The 18,961-nt window shown below is 53.5% G+C and overlaps 1 long non-coding RNA gene across 1 annotated transcript; it reads right to left on the bottom strand.

Annotated features, from left to right (window-relative positions):
* Nucleotides 1-9,950: 9,950 nt before the first annotated feature.
* On the bottom strand, nt 9,951-17,064 carry LOC142827545 (uncharacterized). Its single transcript, XR_012902213.2, has 2 exons — nt 16,854-17,064; nt 9,951-10,158 (listed from the first exon to the last, which is right to left on the bottom strand). It is a non-coding gene; the product is annotated as an uncharacterized LOC142827545 (long non-coding RNA).
* Between the last annotated feature and the right edge of the window lie 1,897 nt (nt 17,065-18,961).

The raw sequence follows: 18,961 nt of genomic DNA on the forward strand, positions 1-18,961 counted from the left end.
TAGCAGGCGGCCCGGGTAGGCGCGGCTCCTCCCTCGTGGGGGCGCAAAACGGGTGCCGGGCCAGGGAGCCGCAGGGATGTCCCACCCGTTGGCGCGAGGGACGGACGCTGGCAGGAGAGGAAGGTGTCGAAGTCACAGCGCCTCGGCCCCTGTGCGGAGCAGGGGCAGGCCAGGAGGAGGAAATGCCCCTTCCCTTGTCGGGAGCTCCCCTGGAGGGGAAAAAATCACACAGTCCCCTTGGGCTCCCTCCCGGGGCACCCATGGGACAAAATTGGCAGGCGCTGCTGTAACACCTACAGGGGGAACCGAACCTGGGGCCTCTGGAGCTTAGTGCTTGAGCCACTATAGCTTGGCAGACTCGATATTCTTCCTGGACGCAGCCACAGCACCCCTAGATGGGACAGGGGGCCACACCCAGCAGTTGGGTGGGTTACACTTAGCAACCACTGGCAGCCGGCTCCCCACTCCGGCTCCTCCTTCGGGCCTGCAACCCACCAAGCATCGCCTCCCACCCACCACGATCAGCGGTTCCATGGAAGTGGGGGGGCGGGGAGGGGAAGAGGGGACAGAGCAGAACTGGGTGGGAAGAGGAGGGCAGGGCCTTGGTGGATTGGGCAGGGCAGGGGCGTGAAGGAGCAGAGCAGGCACAAGGCCTGGGGCTTGTCGGCTTAGCACCTTACCACAGAGGCCCCCAGTCTGAGCTGTGGCCGCCCTGTGCCTAAGCAAGGCGCCCTGCCCATCAGCGCACTCACCCCAGCCACGGGGAGGATGGATGGCCCGGGTGCTAGTCTAAGACTTGGGACACCACCGTCTGAGCCCTTCACTTTGCCACTGACGCCCTGCACAGCCTTGGGCAAATCCCTTAACCCCATGTCCTTCGTGGTGCACAGGTGCCTGACTCGCATGGGCCTATCAAATGGCCTGGGCCTAGAAATGAGGCTTTCTCAATGAATATTGACTGGGAACATTGACAGTTTACGACCCCATGTATCTTTGGCCTTTTAGAACCAGCTCCTTACTCTTTCCCTGCCTCGGTTTCCCCCTCTGCCCTGCAGGGCCAGTGGCACTGCCCTGCCTTGCAGGGCCCTTGTGAGACTGAACCCCTGCCGTGTCTGGCAGTCCGGACAGGGAGTTCCCTAGGTCAGGAGGCCCGATGATGGGCAGGCACTAGGGGTGTGGAAGGCTGGCTCACATCTCCTGTTAATGCTGCCCAGCGCTTTCGGACAGGAAGTGAAGCCGCTTTTTGTATCCCACAGTGGATTTGCGTTGCGTCATTTGGAATCTGACCAGGGCCTCCCTGCGGTGGGAGGAGAAGTCCTGGGATCCTCCATGGCCACAGATGGTCAGGGTGGATTTCATAACCCCTCTGTGAGAGGGCACCGCCTATCCCCCCCCTCACTGCTCCCTGCCCCCTGATGCTGCATTGCCTGAGCAAACTAGCTCAGAGAGAGCCAGGCCATTAGAATCGTCGGCCCCTCCGTTCTCCCTCCTGCACCCCCGTAGTGGCACAAACAGACTCCACCAGCCAGTAGAATAGAGGGAGTTTATTGCTTCTCAGGATACACAGCACAGATGGAATCCGGTCACAGGGCAGGCCTAGGATGCCTCAGCCCCCCTTGAGATGGGGGAGCCTGGGCCCCTAAATCCCAGCCCCTTGCTTAGGCTGCTTCCTCCATGATTCCAGCCAGAAACTAAAAAGTCCCTTCCAGCCCTGCCCCCCAGCCAGACTGGCCTCCCCTCCTTCATGATTGGCCTGGGGGGCACAGAGGGAGTGCGTGAAGTCTCCTCCCATCACCAGGGGCATGGGCACCTGGGATGAACCTCTGGGGGCGGGGCAAAGGCGCTCCCCCACCTCTGGACCAATCATGGTCTGGAAGTGGGGAAGCAGCCTAGTCCTGCCCCTTGCACTTGAGGCTCCGCCCCCTTCTGCTTGAGGCCCCGCCCCATCCAGTGTGGCCTGGGGCCACTGCAAAAAATGATTGCCTACCCCTGCTCTCACTCTGGGAAGAAGCAAGGGGGCTGGGCAACCAACTGGCCAATGAAATTTGAGGTGGAGACGTGCAACGTGCTGCTTGCTGTGGACGATAAACCCAGCTGTCCACGGACAGTGGGGGGGCAGACAGACCTTGGCTTCCACTCCTTGTGCAGCCGCCGTCTCCATGGCGATCGGTCAGTGGGGACGATTAGGAAAGGGATAGAAAAGAAGAGAAAAATCCCATCGTGCCGCTAGATCAATCCACAGTGCGGTTGCACCCTGAGCACTGCCCGCTTCTGGAGGACGCGGCTCAAGAAGCAGACCGTGGGATCGGAGGAGCTTCCGAGAAGGGCAGGTGTACCCCACACACCCTGGCTACGTCTAGACTGGCAGGATTTTCCGCACATGCTTTTAACGGAAAAGTTTTTCCGTTAAAAGCATTTGCGGAAAAGAGCGTCTAGATTGGCACGGACGCTTTTGCACAAAAGTACTTTTTGCGGAAAAGCATCTGTGCCAATCTAGACGTGGTTTTGCGCAAGAAAGCCCCGATCGCCACGCAAGAGGCACCTAGACCACAGCAAAAGTTACGCTCAAGACGCCTCTACAGCACGAGCTGGGAGCCAGCTGGCTTTTCGCTCAGAGGGTCAAGGCTCCTATGCTCCCCTCCAGAGATCCTGGGTTCAAATCCGCCTTGTGGTGGTTACACAGGCACTTGGTACTAGGGAGCTGAAGAGAACTCATTGTTTCAATCGTTGTTCTCGGTGAAATGGAAGCCGGTATAAACTCCCTGCTGGTACCACATGGCCGTGACAAAAAGGTCCTAGCCCCAAAGCGGAGAAAGGAGCCCGAAAAAGACAAACCGCCAATGTCCCCAGCAATTCTACAGGACAAAATCCTAGGCAGGAAATCAAATCACCCAAGCCCAGAACTTAGCAGGTGGGTCAGACAGACCGACCAGGCTCCAAACCTCTCTCAAGCTCTTAGCTTCTGCACTGGGTGGTCGGGAAGGAGCAAACTCCGGCAGGTTCCTCCTCCTGCTCCCGCAGATTAATCCTGATTCGTTATCAGTCCTCAGGGGGAGACCTTGAGAAGGAGCCGCCCTGCTGAAGAACCGCGGGAACCTCGGAGGTGGCCTCTGCGTTGCGCCTCTGTCCTGATTGGCTGGTGGCAGGATCTCTCTGTGAGGTCACCACCGACCCACCGCTTGCCCCCAATCGGCTGAGGTCCTGCAACAGGCCTTTGTGATGTCACTGCCACGCCCGCCACGCCCCGGCACGGCTGGGGTCCCTCTGTAGGGAGGATCCCTGCTAGGCTATGGGGTCAGGGATGCAGCCCACTAGGAACAGAAGAACACAGCCACGAAACCCAGAGCGAGAAATCTGCCCAAGAGAAGCTGCTAAGGAACAGCTGTCATAAGGAGAGGGAGGAAAGGAGGCAGGAGCTCCTCCTCCAATGGGGTGGGAGGTGTCCTGCGCTGCAGGTCGTGAGAGAGGAAGCCGAGTTCACCCCACGGTGCCCGTTGCCATTAATCCTCCCTGATGCCGGGGGGCATCCGAGTGTCTGACAGGTCCCTGTTCTGAAGAGGACGTCACGGCCAAGGTGATGGGCCAGCTCTACTCCATCCCATCCTGTCACCAGGTGCCCGAGGCTCTGCAGGGGCTGTGCCTTTTAGGGTGCCTCTGATGGGGTGTAGAGCCATCCCCCACACACCTCGGATGGGGTGTAGAAAGTAGAAAGCCCCTGCTTTCCAGACCCTGGGCCATGCGGGCTGGGCCGCCACTGGAATCCTGCCCCAGAACCTGCTCCAGCGGGAAGAAGTGTTTCAAAGGGAGCCTGCTATGGGGGGTATGTTCCCACAGGCCAGCTCAGAACCCAAAGGGTGAATCCAGGCATTGCTGGCCACAGCTGATTGGCGGGTGACAGCAAAGGGAGGCTCAAAGGGCTGGGAAGCCACCTTTCAGGGCGGCTAAAGAGGATTGAGGGGGAAGGGGGAAAGATGTCCGGTCAGCAGCCTGCGAGGAGTCATCCCGGGACACCCCTCACAAGGGGCGAAGAGGCCAACAGACCAAGCCTCTGGCTGGCCGGAGCACGGAGCGGATTTCCAGATCCCCGGGCAGGAGGAGCAGGCGGATCCCTGGCCACTGAGCCGAGCGAGCCGGAGCCACGTCCTCCCCCGGTGTACCCAGGGGCTGCACCTTCGCCCTGACGCACCCGCCGCCCCGAGCCAGCCAGCGGAAGGACCCCAGAGAGCGAGGCCGGGCCTGGGGAGATGCTGAGGAAGGTGAAACAGGAGTCCTGGCTGCAGGAGAGATTCTGCCGGCCTTTGCCTTTGCTTTTGGCCACAGCCCTTTGCTCCACCAGCTGGAGCATCCTGGGTGAGGCCTGTGGCCCTGTGCCCAGGGGAGGGAGGGCCCCAGCCCCCACACTGACCACCCACTTCATGGGGCAGGGGTTTTCCCTCCGCTGGGGAGCGGAGAGGACCCATGCTACACCCTGAGCCCTTCCCAGGAACGAAACGGGGGCTGCAGACCCTTCCTTTTGTGGGGATCCTGGATTGCACCACCCCGAGGTCCAAGCACTCATTGTGTTGGACTGTACATTGTATACAGTGTGTGCATTGTGTTGGGCTGTACATTGTGTCGTTTGTCACGAGAATCACAGGTCCGATGATGCATACCCAAGGGGGGAAGGACAGAACCAGGTGGACAGTTTTATCAAGTAAAAAAATATTTATTTATGACAGTGGTGAATTTATAGTATTTATTCTAAGATTTTAATAGACCGTGTTAATAATGAATGTACAGTATTTATTATATTTATTCTACGATTTCTAGTTAAACGTGTCAGAGATATAAGGATGGGAACGGCAAGGGGAATAGTCTCTAATCTTAAAATATCCAGCTACACTAATTAAATAACAGTGATAACTACAAACTCTATGTACTACCCAAAACAACTACAACACTAAGCTTATACTACAAGAAAAAATCAAATCCTACATACCAACGTACACGGCACACGGAACATTTCACAGATATCGGTTCGGTTGCGAAGGCCGAGGTTATACCCGAGAGTCGGGAGAGGTGGCTGGTCCGTGGATCAGGCCGGCAGCGCTTTGAAGTATACGAGAAGGCACACGCACGGTGGAACTTGTGTTGCGAAGACCTCCTAGAGCGAACTGTGCCATGGGTATTTATCCCCAAATCTGCACATCGCTTTCCCGCGCTTGCATATTACCATATATGGCCCAAAAGTCACCAAGGGGTTGGGCCGAAACTGAGCAGGTTTCATGCGACCAGGTAAGCCCTGCAGTTCTCACGCCAAGGTGACGGGTGGGAGAGTGTGAGGCTATTTTCCCCTTTTCACACCTTCCCTTTTTCTCAAGGCAATGGAATGCAGGACGGGTGCGGCCGGTTTCTCCCCAGGAGTGCTGCAGCCCACTGTAGCAAGAGCGGCCTGGCCAACATTTTTTACTGGGGGGGGCAGTTTCTTTTCTCTAACATCGTTCTCTGTGAATCTGGGAGTCAATTGGTGAACCAGCCGGAGGGCCAAGGCCTCACAGTGTACATGGAAAGGGATCTAGGGGTCATAGTGGACCACAAGTTGAATATGAGTCAACAGTGTGATGCTGTTGCAAAAAAAGCAAATATGATTCTAGGTTGTATCAACAGGTGTGTTGTAAGCAAAACTCGTGAAGTCATTCTGCCGCTCTACTCTGCACTAGTTAGGCCTCAGCTGGAGTACTGTGTCCAGTTCTGGGCGCCACATTTCAAGAAAGAGGTGGAGAAATTGGAAAGGGTACAGAGAAGAGCGACAAGAATGATTAAAGGTCTAGAGAACATGACCTATGAAGCCAGGCTTCATGAACTGGGCTTGTTTAGTTTGGAAAAAAGAAGATTAAGGGGGGACATGATAGCGGTTTTCAAATATCTAAAAGGGTGTCACAAGGAGGAAGGAGAAAATTTGTTCCTCTTGGTTTCTGAGGACAGGACAAGGAGTAATGGGCTTAAAGTGCAGCAGGGGAGGTTTAGATTGGACATTAGGAAAAAATTCCTAACTGTCAGGGTGGTCAAATATTGGAATAAATTGCCAAGGGAGGAGGTGGAATCTCCCTCTCTGGAGATATTTAAGAACAGGTTAGATAGACATCTGTCAGGGATGGTGTAGACGGAGCTTGGTCCTGCCTTGAGGGCGGGGGGCTGGACTCGATGACCTCTCGAGGTCCCTTCCAGTCCTATTATTCTATGATTCTATGATTGTGCTGGATCATACATTGTGTACATTGTGTTGGACTGCACAGTGCCTTGCGCTCTGGGAATCTGGACTTCAAATGGTGAACCAGCCGGAGGGCCAAGGCCTCCGATCCCGTCACTGAGCCGGGTTGATCCCGCACCTCCTCTTACCCTCTTAGGCACTGCTCTAAGGCAGGTAGCCCTGCAGGATCCTAGCTCTCCTCCACCTGGGAGGAGCCAGGCCCAGGAGCGGCCGACGTGGAGCAAGACGAGTTCTGTCGGAGGGGAACTTGGAGCCCTACAGGCCTGGCTGCGGGAGAAGCTGCTTTGATCTCAGAGCCAGGAAGGGACCAACCCCAAAGGGCCAGCATGTGAAAACTCAAACCCAGCCAGAGGGTCTGTTTCTGCTGCCAACCTTGAAGTCCAATCTGCTGGCCAAGAGGCCAGTGTCCTTCAAAGTGACAAACAGGGCAAGGGCCGTGGACGATGAATCTGCCGTGCAGGGAAGAGACACGAGACAGAGGCTGAACCACACGGACTGACTGAAGGCTTGAGAAGACCGAAAGGACCTCCCCATCCTGCCTTTTCCGCCAGACCCTGAGCTGGGGCTGCCAGCGCCCTAGATCTATGACGCTGGTGTGAAAAGGGCCAGACCGTTATGACAGAGACTCCCTCCAGTGCAGACCACGGCGGGGAGAAAGGTCCCTGAGAATCTAGGACTAGGGCCCTCCAAATTCACAGCCGTGAAAAACGTGTCACGGCCTGTGACATCTGTGACATCAGGGCTCCCAGCTGCTAGTCTGGCCAGGCACAGGAGTTGCCCTTCCCCTACTCAACCACTCTTGGTGGGGAGATCAGAGCCACCTTGAGGGAGGAAGCCACCGCACCTCTGCCCGGAAGGCAGCCCAGAAGTGAAGGTGGCATTCTTGGGACGCCCTCCCCCACGGCTGCCCCCAGCATGATCCCATTTTCGGTCAGGACCCACACGGTTAGAACACCGTGACATGTTGGCTACGTCTTGACTGGCATGATTTTCCGAAAATGCTTTTAACGGAAAACTTTGCCGTTAAAAGCATTTTCGGAAAAGCGCGTCTAGATTGGCAGGATGCTTTTCCGCAAAAGCACTTTTTGTGGAAAAGCGTCCGTGGCCAATCTAGACGCGCTTTTGCGCAAAAAAGCCCCAAACGCCATTTTCGCAATCGGGGCTTTTTTGCGGAAAACAGCACTGTGCTGTTTACAATGGCCCTTTTGCGCAAAAGTCTTTCAGAAAAAGACTTTTGCCCGAACGGGAGCAGCATAGTATTTCCGGAAAAACACTGATGATTTTACATGAGATCGTCAGTGCTTTTCTGGAAATTCAAGCGGCCAGTGTAGACAGCTGGCAAGTTTTTCTGGAAAAGCGGCTGATTTTCCGGAAAAACTTGCCAGTCTAGACACGGCCGTTCTGTGTAAACTTCTGAAAACTTCTGACTGTGGAATAGACGAGGATGCAGGTGAATTTGGCAGGGCCTGATCTATGACCGAGGCGGTGGAAGTTGTGGGGAAGTTGTGGGGAACGGTCTGCCTCAGACCCCTTGAGATGGGGTGCCTCGGCCTGTAGACTCCCACCCCTTCCTTATTCTGTCTCCTTCATGATTCCAGCCAGAAACCTGCCTCGCTCCCAGACCCTGCCCCCAAACCAGGTGTTCGTCTCCGCCTCCCTCCCTTTGTGTCTCCCCTGTGGAAAGAGCCTTGTTATCTGCTCAGGCTGGGACTAGGTGTCTGGGCTAATCCACATGTGAGTGAGTCAGTGGGGATCACATGTCACAGCGCAGGGGGACCCCGGATTACAGAGCAGACAGCCCCCCCACTACGTCACAGCCCTATTTACCCGTCTCCCCCCACCCCCTATGGCTCTGCTCCTGGCCCCAGCGATTGAGGGCCTGTGGGGCATCACACAGGAGTCGGGGGAGGGTAAGACAAAAGTTTTTTGGGGGGAGGAGGGGCAGGAGCGTGACTTTCATCAGCAGCCCCCACCGCAAAAAAAACCGTCCCTGCCATGGTGTGGGTCCTGCCAGGAGTTAAAATTCCTTCTGGCGATGCTGTCAGGGAGCTGGGAGCACAGATGAGACCCGGCTGGGCCATGCTGCAATCTGCAGGGGAGGGAGGCGCTCGCCTCACCCCCCCCCCCAAAGTAATAAACCAGCTGTGCCTCCGGAACGCAAATTTCCCAGTGGAGGTGGGTCAAAGGACCACTCTGATGTGGGATACAAAGTCTGGTTCTGATACCTGGAAACAAGGCGCCCTGAGGCAGCTCCGGTCTCTAAAAAATGAATCCTGCACCAACGGAAAAAGTTTGGGCTGATGTTTTAATTGTAGAATCGCAGTCCTAGGACTGGAAGGGACCTCAAGAGATCACGTAGTCCAGTCCTCTGTGCTCCTGGTAGGACTAAAGGGTGCGTCTACACACAGGAGCAGCCCTAGACCAGCTGCCGGCAACTGGCGCCCTAGGCGAAACGCGCGACTGACGCGCCATCGGCGTCCCCTCCTCCAAACCCCTCAATGCCGTTTAACGTTGGTGCCCTAGGCGACTGCCTCGTTCGCCTCCATGGACAGGCTGCCACTGTCTACACAGCAGGGCTTAGCTCGAAATAAGCGACGTCCATTGCGCTACGTCCACTGCGTCGCTTATTTCCAAATAGCTTATTTCGAAATTGGGAGTGTCTACACAGCACTTGTTTCAAAATAGAGCCCTCTTCCCCCCACTTCCCTTACTCCTCGGACAAAGAGGGTTACAGGAGTTGGAGTAAGAAGTCCCCCAGCTTGACAGTATTTCGAAACAACTGCCTGCTGTGTAGACACAGACTAAGTTATTTCGGAATAGTGTTGCAGTGTAGACGTACCCTCAGTATTATCTAGATCAGAGGTGGGAGATCATTTTTGATGGGGGGGGGCACCCCAAGTATTTGGTAAGTGGTCGAGGGCCACTATTAATGACGGAGGTGCAGGATCTGGGATGGAGGCTGGGTGCAGAAGGGTGCTTGGTGTAAGGAACTGGGGTGTGGGATCTGGGAGGGAGTTTGGGTGAAGGAAGGGATTGCAAACCGGGGTACGGGAAGGGGGTGCAGGGTCTGGAAGGGGAATGTGACCTGGGGTAGGGGTGCAGGGTGTGGGTTGTGACCTGGGACAGGGGATTGGGGTGCAGGGTCTGGGAGGGATAGGGGTGCAGGAGTATTTTGGCCTGGGGGAGGGGTGTAGGAGGAGGGGGTTCAGGGTCTGGGAGGGGTTCGTCGCCTGGGGCAGGAGGGGGTGCAGGGGTTTGGACTGTGACCGGGGATGGCGGATTGGGGTGCAAGGTCTGGGAGGGGGGTGTGACCTGAGAAGGGGGGTAGTGTCTGGGAAGATGTGTGGGGGTGCAGAGGGTTTGGGTTACATGGGGTACTGGTGCAGGAGGGGGGCAGAGGGGTGGGGAGGGACGGGCTAGAGTGCCAGAGGCTGGCTCCTAGCCAGCAGGGTCTGTAACCAGGATCCCTGCCTTCCACACCCCTTTACTGCTCACAGCAGAGACAGCGGCCGTGTTTGCTACTACAGACACTGGGGGGGGGGGGGGCACATCCCATGCTGCCAGTCCTGCAAACAGGCAGCTGCTATTGGCTGGAGAGCAACTGGGGGCGGGAGCTGTGTGAGAACTCCCCCCACCCCAACAAGCCACCTGCGAGGTGTGAAGAGATTCTGCTTTGCAGGAGGAAAAGAAAAAGCAGCAATTTAACAGCCAGAGGTTTTATTTGCAACAAGAGCGGGACCCAAGCAGCATGCCTATGTCCATATATCTCCCATGCCCTCCGGAATGTCTTTAGCTTTTCTCCGCAGCCGTCAGCTTCTTCCCAATCTTGCACATTCCAAGGAGCTGGCCAGTAAATCAACACAGAAAGTCAAGCAGCGAACAGAGATCTAAGGGCATGGCTGTCATGCCTGTGGAAGGGAAAGAGGGACAGGTTATCTGTGTATACGCACCAAGGGGAAAAAACGGGTAGTGGGAATACAGGTCCTTATAAAACAGGGCTGGGCGCTAACAAGGCAACGGTTCACCAGGGGGAGTCCCCGGTGGGCCGCCGCTGCCATGTTTAGCTGCACAACTGCAGGCACCAGCAATCGCAGCTCCCATTGGCCGCGGATCGCCGTTCCCAGCCAATAGGAGCAGCGGGAAGCATCGTGGACCGGGAAAACCGCTTTCTGCAGCTCCCATTGGCCACGGATCGCCGTTCCCAGCCAATAGGAGCAGCGGGAAGCATCGTGGACCAGAACACCGCTTTCTGCAGCTCCCATTGGCCGCGGATCGCCGTTCCCAGCCAATAGGAGCAGCGAGAAGCATCGTGGACCGGGACACCGCTTTCTGCAGCTCCCATTGGCCACGGATCGCCGTTCCCAGCCAATAGGAGCAGCGGGAAGCATGGTGGACCGGGACACCGCTTTCTGCAGCTCCCATTGGCCGTGGATCGCCATTCCCAGCCAATAGGAGCAGCGGGAAGCATGGTTGACCAGAACACCGCTTTCTGCAGCTCCCATTGGCCGTGGATCGCCGTTCCCAGCCAATAGGAGCAGCGGGAAGCATCGTGGACCAGAACACCGCTTTCTGCAGCTCCCATTGGCCATGGATCGCCGTTCCCAGCCAATAGGAGCAGTGGGAAGCATCGTGGACCGGGACACCGCTTTCTGCAGCTCCCATTGGCCGCGGCTCGCCGTTCCCAGCCAATAGGAGCAGCGGGAAGCATCGTGGACTGCGACACCGCTTTCTGCAGCTCCCATGGGCCAACAGGAGTTGCGACTGCCCATCCCTGCAACCGAGCAGGTAAATATAGCGATGGGGGCCCAGCAGGGCTAACCCTGGAGGGCTGGATCCGGCCTGCGGGCCAGTATTTGCCCACCCTTGGTATAAAAGCAACTCATTGTTTGCATGGTGGCTTGTAAGCACTGCCTGCTGGTAGATCTCATCCTCGAGTCTCAAATAATCCACCTTGACTGGCCCAGGTTAGCTGACTAGGGCTTTCTGGCCTGGGGCAGCTTAGCTACAAACATGCAAGTTAGAGACCCCTGCGCTGGCTGCAGAACCAGCCAGTTGCAGGTGTTTCATTGCCGCGTAGAGATACCTGGGTATCTATTCCAGCCCCTCGCCGCTGCTGCTGGACCGTGCCTGCTCTTGGTATTGGTACTAGCATGGCTGCGTCTACCCATGTGGCACTCACCCTCCTGCAGTGTAGACACATCCTGAGTGTGAATACATCTGGCGCCCGGTGCTGTGAACGTGTCACGCCTGGACAGTATCCAAAAGATTTTCTGGCACCCCTTGGATTTTCCCGGAAGTGGTGTCTCTCTCAGCTAAGGACTTGGCCAGACCCTGTTGCCACGGTATGCGTGCAACTCACAATCTGAAATACATTTCTCCTCCCTGTACCCCTGGGAGTGGGGGCACCTCCATTGTAGGTGAGAAACTGAGGCACAAGACCATGCAAAGTCTATAACAGCGCTAAGGACTGTACCTGGGTTTCCCAAGTCTGCACCTGTGTTACTACACTACACTTTTCCTCAAATGAAGTGTCACTGAATAACTTCTGAGGGCCTGTTGACATGACACAGGATTGCTGTGTCCCGATGGCTGTGAGGAATTCAGTTAACTAATGTGATGATAACGAGCTTTGGCAGCCAGCGTAGATAAGGACCATGCATGGTCAGTGTTCCCTCTCATTTTTTCCATCCATGTGTGGAATAAATTTTGTCATGTGCACCCAGGCGCATGTGCACCACCAGTAGAAACACATGCGACTGGCTGTGGGCAGCTGTGGGTGGCCTGTTAATCAGCTGGGCAGCAGCTGAATCTCTCCTGGATGGCCTCCCAAGTGAACAGCTTACAGAGAACTCTGCCATGGTCATCCTCATGCCACCTAATCTTGATTAAACCCCAGGTACTGCATACTTTATGGTACCATTTAAGTCATACAGCGCCTGTGTCTACATTGCTAACAAGCAGGAATATGGCCTTTCATAGGGGGATAGGTGAACACGGAGGTTCTTTACCGGCTTCTTGTGAAGAATCTTCTAAGGAGAATCACTCCCCACTATGTCTCCACACTAGCCATAGAATCATAGGGCTGGAAGAGACCTCAGGAGTCATCGAGTCCAGCCCCCTGCCCTAGGCAGGGCCAACCCCAACTCAATCATCCCAGCCAGGGCTTTGTCAAGCCAAGACTTAAAAACCTCTAGGGACGGAGATTCCACCCCCTCCCTAAGGAACCCAGCCCAGCGCTTCCCACCCGCCTAGGGAAATAGTTTTTCCTAATCTCCAATCTAGAGCTCCCCCACTGTAACTTGAGACCATTGCTCCTTGTTCTGCCATCCGACACTACGGAGAACAGCCCTCTTTGGACACCCCTGCAGGGAGTTGCAGGCTGCTCTCAAATCCCCCCTCACTCATCTCTTCCGCAGACTAAACAAACCCAAATCCCTCAGTCTCTCCTCATAAGTCATATGCTCCAGCCCCCTAATCATTTTGGTTGCCCTCTGCTGGACCCTCTCCAATGCATCCACATCCTTTCTGTAGTGGGGGGCCCAGAACTGGACACAATACTCCAGATGTGGCCTCACCAGAACCGAATAAAGGGGAATGATCACTTTTCTGGATCTGCTGACACGAGGAGTAACGGTAGTTCGAATTACAAAGCCTAATCCGAACTACCTACTCCGTGCCGCGTGTAGCCGCGGGCACGGAGTCCGCACTAACGGGGATTTTAAAATGGCGGCGCCCGGCAAGATGCAAATGAAGCCCGGGATATTTAAATCCCGGGCTTCATTTGCAACTTCAAATGACTACATTAACCACCCTAGTTCGAACTCGGGTGGTAGTGTAGACATACCCAATGTTTTTAATCAAATTTTTCCATGAAACAATTTTCAACATTTTGACTTTTGAAAATTCTGGATTTTCGCTTTTTCCCCTTTTCTCAGGACATAAGAAAGACCACTGCGGGTCAGACCAAAGGTCCAGCTAGTCCAGTGTCCTGTCTGCCCACAGTGGCCAATGCCAGATGCCCCAGAGGGAGGGAACACAACAGGGAATCATCACGTGATCCTGGAGAGGCTATCTAGTCCAGCCCCCTGCACTCACAGCCAGAATAGGTATTATCTAGACCATCCCTGATAGGTGTTCGTCTAATCTGTTCCCCAAACCCTCCAATAAAGGAGATGCCACAGCCTCCCTAGTTAATTTATTCCAGTGTTTAACCACCCTGGATGTGTCTAAACTACACCCCACTGCCGACAGAGGGATGTAGAGTAGGCACATCACTATTGCAAATGAAGCGGGGATTTAAATATCCCGCGCTTCATTTGAATAGAAATGGCCGCCACTTTTTATCGACGCGGCACTTTGCCGGCAAAAAGCAGCAGTCTAGACGGGGATCGGTCGACAAGGAAAGCCTTTTCCGACCAATTCTGGAAACCTCGTTGCACGAGGCATAAGGGATCAGTCGGAAAAGGCTTTCCTTGTCGACCAATCCCCATCTAGACTGCCGCTTTTCACCGGCAAAGTGCTGCATCGGCAAAAAGCGGCGGCCATTTCTATTCAAATGATATTTAAATCTCCGCTTCATTTGCAATAGCAATGTACCTAATCCACATCTCTCTGTCGGCAGAGGGGTGTAGTTTAGACATACCCCCGACAGGAAGTTTTTCCTAATGTCCAACCTAAACCTCCCTTGCTGCAATTTAATCCCATTGCTTCTTGTCTTATCCTCAGAAGGCATGTTTCCTAGACAGGGGTGGCCCGTGAGGCTAGGCAAACTAGACAGTTGCCTAGGGCGCCGCCGGCCTGGGCACCTGATGATGACATCATGGGGCGCCCCGTGATTACGTCATGGCCATTGACGGTTGTGCAGGTGGGGACGCCGATCGCATCTTTTGCCTGGGGCACCAGCTGCCACAGTCGGCCTTGGGCCACTCCTGTTTCTAGACCTTTAATCAATTTTGTTGCGGTCCTTGGACTTTCTCCAGTTTGTCCACATCCTCCCTAAAATGTGACACCCAGAAGAATTGCATGAAGTCTAATGCTTGAGATCTTCACACACAGTCACTTCCTTCTCGGCAACTTCTCTTTGGAAACATTACCAAGTGGTCTAAGGAACAAAGGAAACTTTGCCCCTTGGGAATGTCTCTCTGTTTCCCCAAAGCTCGGGGAGTTTGGAAAGTTCAAAAAATAAAAAAAAAGTAAAAATGTGTGTGGACAACCCTAGTCATGCCCCATTCTGCTGCATTCAGTGGTGAAAAGGGGGAGATGGGTAGAGAAAAGGGACTCGTGTTCCTAGAGCCCTGCACGGATACAAAATGTATATCCGCATCCGTATCAGCAAAAATGAACTCACGGCTATCCACCTCCACATCCACAGGTGCAGATACCCACCGATATAAAGCAGACCTCCCTAGACATTCAGGCATGGATTTAAAAGTAGCCAGTCTTCTACAAAGGAATTTTACCAGCCAATTACAAAGAGAGAGTGCTGAACTAAAATTCATTTTCAGATTTGACACTGTCTCCTTGGGCTTGAATAAAGATATGTACTGGTTAATACACTACAAAGGCAATTTCCCCTGCCTTTGACATTCACATTTTCACATCAAAAGCTATGAATGGGACACATCCAGCCTACTTAATTAGCTTGATTTACATGGGTCCTACAATTGACAGGAAACTGCTTTTGCTGTTATATATACCTTGGGTTCTGTTCTTTCCACTCCACTGCATCTGATGAAGTGGGTTTTGCCCATGAAAGCTCATGATCCTATATATTTCTTAGTCTCGAGGGTTATGTCTACACTGAAACTATTCTGAAATAACTACAATTGATTTAATAGCTCCTGATTTAACAAAATCGAAATAGCATGTCCCCACTACAGAAAAGCCGCAAATTAGTCTGATGCAGACTCTGTCAATGTGGACACGCCACTTCGACTTAGAGCCCCAGGAAGCGCTGGGGAGTAATTACTTTGAATGACTCTAGGGAGTCGTTATTTCGATATAGTGGCACTAGAACGTCCACAAAACCGCTATTTCGAAATAACTATTTTGAAATTAGCATTATTCCCTGAGGGAAGCAGGAGTACAGATTTTGAAATAATCAGCCCATTATTTTGAAAAAACGGTCTTGGTAGTGTGGACACTTTGCTTATTAATTCGACCTAAGGGGATTATTTTGAAATAAAGCCCTAGGCTACGTCTACACTGGCCCCTTTTCCGAAAGGGGCATGTTAATTTCAGAGATCATAATAGGGAAATCCGCGGGGGATTTAAATATCCCCCGCGGCATTTAAATAAAAATGTCCGCCACTTTTTTCCGGCTTTTAGAAAAGCTGGAAAAGAGCGTCTACACTGGCCCCGATCCTCCGGAAAAAGTGCCCTTTTCCGGAGGATCTTATTCCTACTTCAAAGTAGGAATAAGCAGCGGACATTTTTATTTAAATGCCGCGGGGGATATTTAAATCCCCCGCGGATTTCCCTATTATGATCTCTGAAATTAACATGCCCCTTTCGGAAAAGGGGCCAATGTAGACGAGCCCCTAGTGTAGACCAGAGCTGAGGTGCCAGAGGACTACTCAATGTTTGTACACATTGCAGGGTTCTAGATACAACATTTGTATCCACATGTGCCTCTGTAGCTGCAAAAATGAGCCGCAGATACCCGCAGTCACTTCTGTGGATGCTGACACCCGCGGGTATAAAGCAGATATCCCTGGATTTGCAGGGCTCTTCTGATTCCATCCCAAATCTCCTCACATTTGAAAATGTTCAGATTTCAAAGTTTGGAAACTTGGGGGTTGCAAAATATATGAATAAAAGCAATAGAAACCTGAACAATCAGACAAAGTCATTTTTTTCAACACAAAAAGCCGACCAGGTCATTTTCACTAGGGCCGTGTCCAGACTCAGGGGTTTTTTCGGGAAAAGTAGCCTTTTCCCGAAAAAACTTCCCCTGCATCCAGACTCAAGCCGCGTTCTTTCTAAATTATTTCGAAAGAACGCGGCTTTTCTTTCGATGGCGGTAAACCTCGTTTCACGAGGAAGAACGCCTTCTTTCGAAAGTTCCTCTTTCGAAGGAAGGCGTTCTTCAATGTAAAGAGGCCGTCTTCGAAAGAGAGCATCCAGACTCGCTGGGTGCTCTCTTTCGAAAAAGCGGATTTCCTCTATCGAAAGATCCGCCTGCTGTCTAGACGCGATCTTTCGAAAGAGGCTCTTTCGAAAGATGCTTTCGAAAGAGCCTCTTTCGAAAGAAGCCTGCAGTCTAGACATAGCCTAGGGTACTAATGTACAACACTTCCCGGGCAAACAGTACAACCCAGCAGCTCCCCGTGTGTTGTTTATTAGAGCTGTGCTATATTTGCAGGGGTGTCACAAAGCAATAATTCAGGTGTAGTTGCAGTACGCGGCACAATGCAGCCTTTTTAATTCTCAAGATCGGAGCCCCTCTCACAATCGGGTCCAGTCTGACAGGTCCTAAATTGCTCATGGGCATGTACCACCCCTTGTTAACGCTCCTGAGAACTAGAATTCTGCCCATCTGATCTTTGCTTCCTAGGATCTCCCAGTCCCCTAGTTTACCACTAAATATTGGTTTCCATGTTACCTGAAGCAGCCAGGGAGAGCAAGAGAAGAACAGCAAGCGACAGGTGAAAACTCATCATGGCTGGAGGGCAGCAGGGGTCTCAGGGACTCTGGAGAGAAGCAGAGAGAGTTTGAGCTAAGTGAGACTGATCCTCAGGGAGGCCGGAAAGTCCGTCCATTTATAGAGAGCGGGGCAGCGGGAGAGGCGCATAAATTAAACGCTCTCCCAAGACAGGTTGTTTGCTGCTGGAAACAATAGAGTGTCACGCTGACCCAGTGGATCGACTCACAATGCTGCCCCTCTGTCACTTGGTCAATAACAATCGCTTGTCAGCTCCCCGCAGGCCACCAGCTGGCTTTTCAGGGGCAATTTGCACCATTCCCCGGCAGCCGGACACAGGGGGGAATTTCTCCCACTTTCACATCCGGGTGCCAGGCCCCGAGAGAAGAAGACTCACGAATTCTGCCCCATGTTAGCTACTGCCCTGGCCCTTAGCCACATAGGAAAACCACCTCATTGCAGAGATCTGTCAGGGACACCAGGAAAGCAGCTGGTGGTGAAGAAGAAGCCAGAGGTTTCTTTTCCACTCCCCATTCTCTTAAAAGTTGCTCCTTAGAATGTAACTGCCATTGGGTAGATTTGAACCGGAGACACCTGGGCTGTGTCTACACTGGCATGAATTTCTGGAAATGCTTAAAACAGAATAGTTTTCGTTATAAGTATTTCCAGAAAGAGCGTCTACATTGGCCACAGATGCTTTTCTGGAAAAGCCCTTTTTCCGGAAAAGCATCTGTGGCCAATGTAGACGCGCTTTTCAGGAAAAGAGCCCCGAGCATCATTTTCGCGATCGGGGCTTTTTTCCGGAAAAGACTACTGGGCTGTCTACACTGGCCCTTTTCCGGAACAGTGTTCCGGAATAAGGACTTATGCCCGAGCGGGAGCAGCGTAGCTTTTCCGGAATAGCGGCTGATTTTGTACAGTAGAGCGTCGTTGCTTTTCCGGAAATTCAAGGGCCAGTGTAGACAGCTCGCAGCTTATTCCGGAAAAGCGGCTGATTTTCCGGAATAAGTGGCCCAGTGTAGACACAGCCCTGGAGTTTAGTGTAGTAGCTGCTACAGCTTAAGCTACGAAGTCAGATGGTGCTCGACTTTGGCTGTACAGCTCCCTTATTCTTAGCTCTCTGCTGTAAGTGGTCTACGTGTCACTACCTGGGCCAGTGAACCACACCAGGGTATGTCTACACTGCAGAGTTCTTCCGCAAACACGGCCGGTTTTACGCAAAAACTCGTGGAGCGGCCACACTACAAGTGCGTCTTTGCACGAGAAAAAGTGCAGTAGAGCGTCAGAAGACAGGGCTTTTTGCGCAGGAGTTATTCCTCTTCCTACAAGGAATAAGCCGTTTTGCCAAGCGCTCTTGTGCAAAAAGGTGTGTGTGGACGGGCAGGACGGGGGTTTTGCACAAGAAACTCCTATGGGAAAAAGCAGGGTGCTCTGACGGCCCTTCTGGGCACGGCTATCAGAGCTTTCTTGCACAAAAGCATCCATGGCAGTGTGGCTGCGCTCGTGCACAAGAACTTTTTGCAGAAGATCGCTTCCACAAAAAGTTCTCGTGCCAGAAGCCTGCGGTGTAGACGTGGCCTATGTGTATGGATTACATTTACTAGCTGGGAACCCATTTGCAATTTATCGCCTTCCCCCGGAGCCCCGCAGCCGGATGTGAAGGAGGGGGAATCCCCCCCCCACACACACCCTGTGTCCGGCTGCTGGGGCGGAGGGAATTGTGCAAATTGCCCGTGAAAAGCCAGCTGGGGAGCCGACAAGCGATTGTTATCCACCGAGTGACCGAGGTGCCGCACTGCGAGCCGATCCGCTGGGTCAGAGCGACACGAAACAGCCGGAACGTTGACACGCCGCTCCCTGTGCACCGATCTCTGTAAATAGGGCGAGGCCATGTCCCATTTTTACAAGGCCAGTCCTGCATTTCAGCCCACCCTGCCCCGACTTTTTCTGTAATCAACGGGCCAGTTGTCCCATATTTTCTGTCTCTCCCCTCCCATCAGTGGGTCCTGGTGCGGGCCGGATCCTTGCTCGCCAGCGGCCCACCCCCCAGCAGTGAGTGTGTGTGTGTG

This window comes from Pelodiscus sinensis, chromosome 3, assembly GCF_052426305.1.
Source record: "Pelodiscus sinensis isolate ZL-2025 chromosome 3, ASM5242630v1, whole genome shotgun sequence".
Lineage (NCBI taxonomy): Eukaryota > Metazoa > Chordata > Testudines > Trionychidae > Pelodiscus > Pelodiscus sinensis.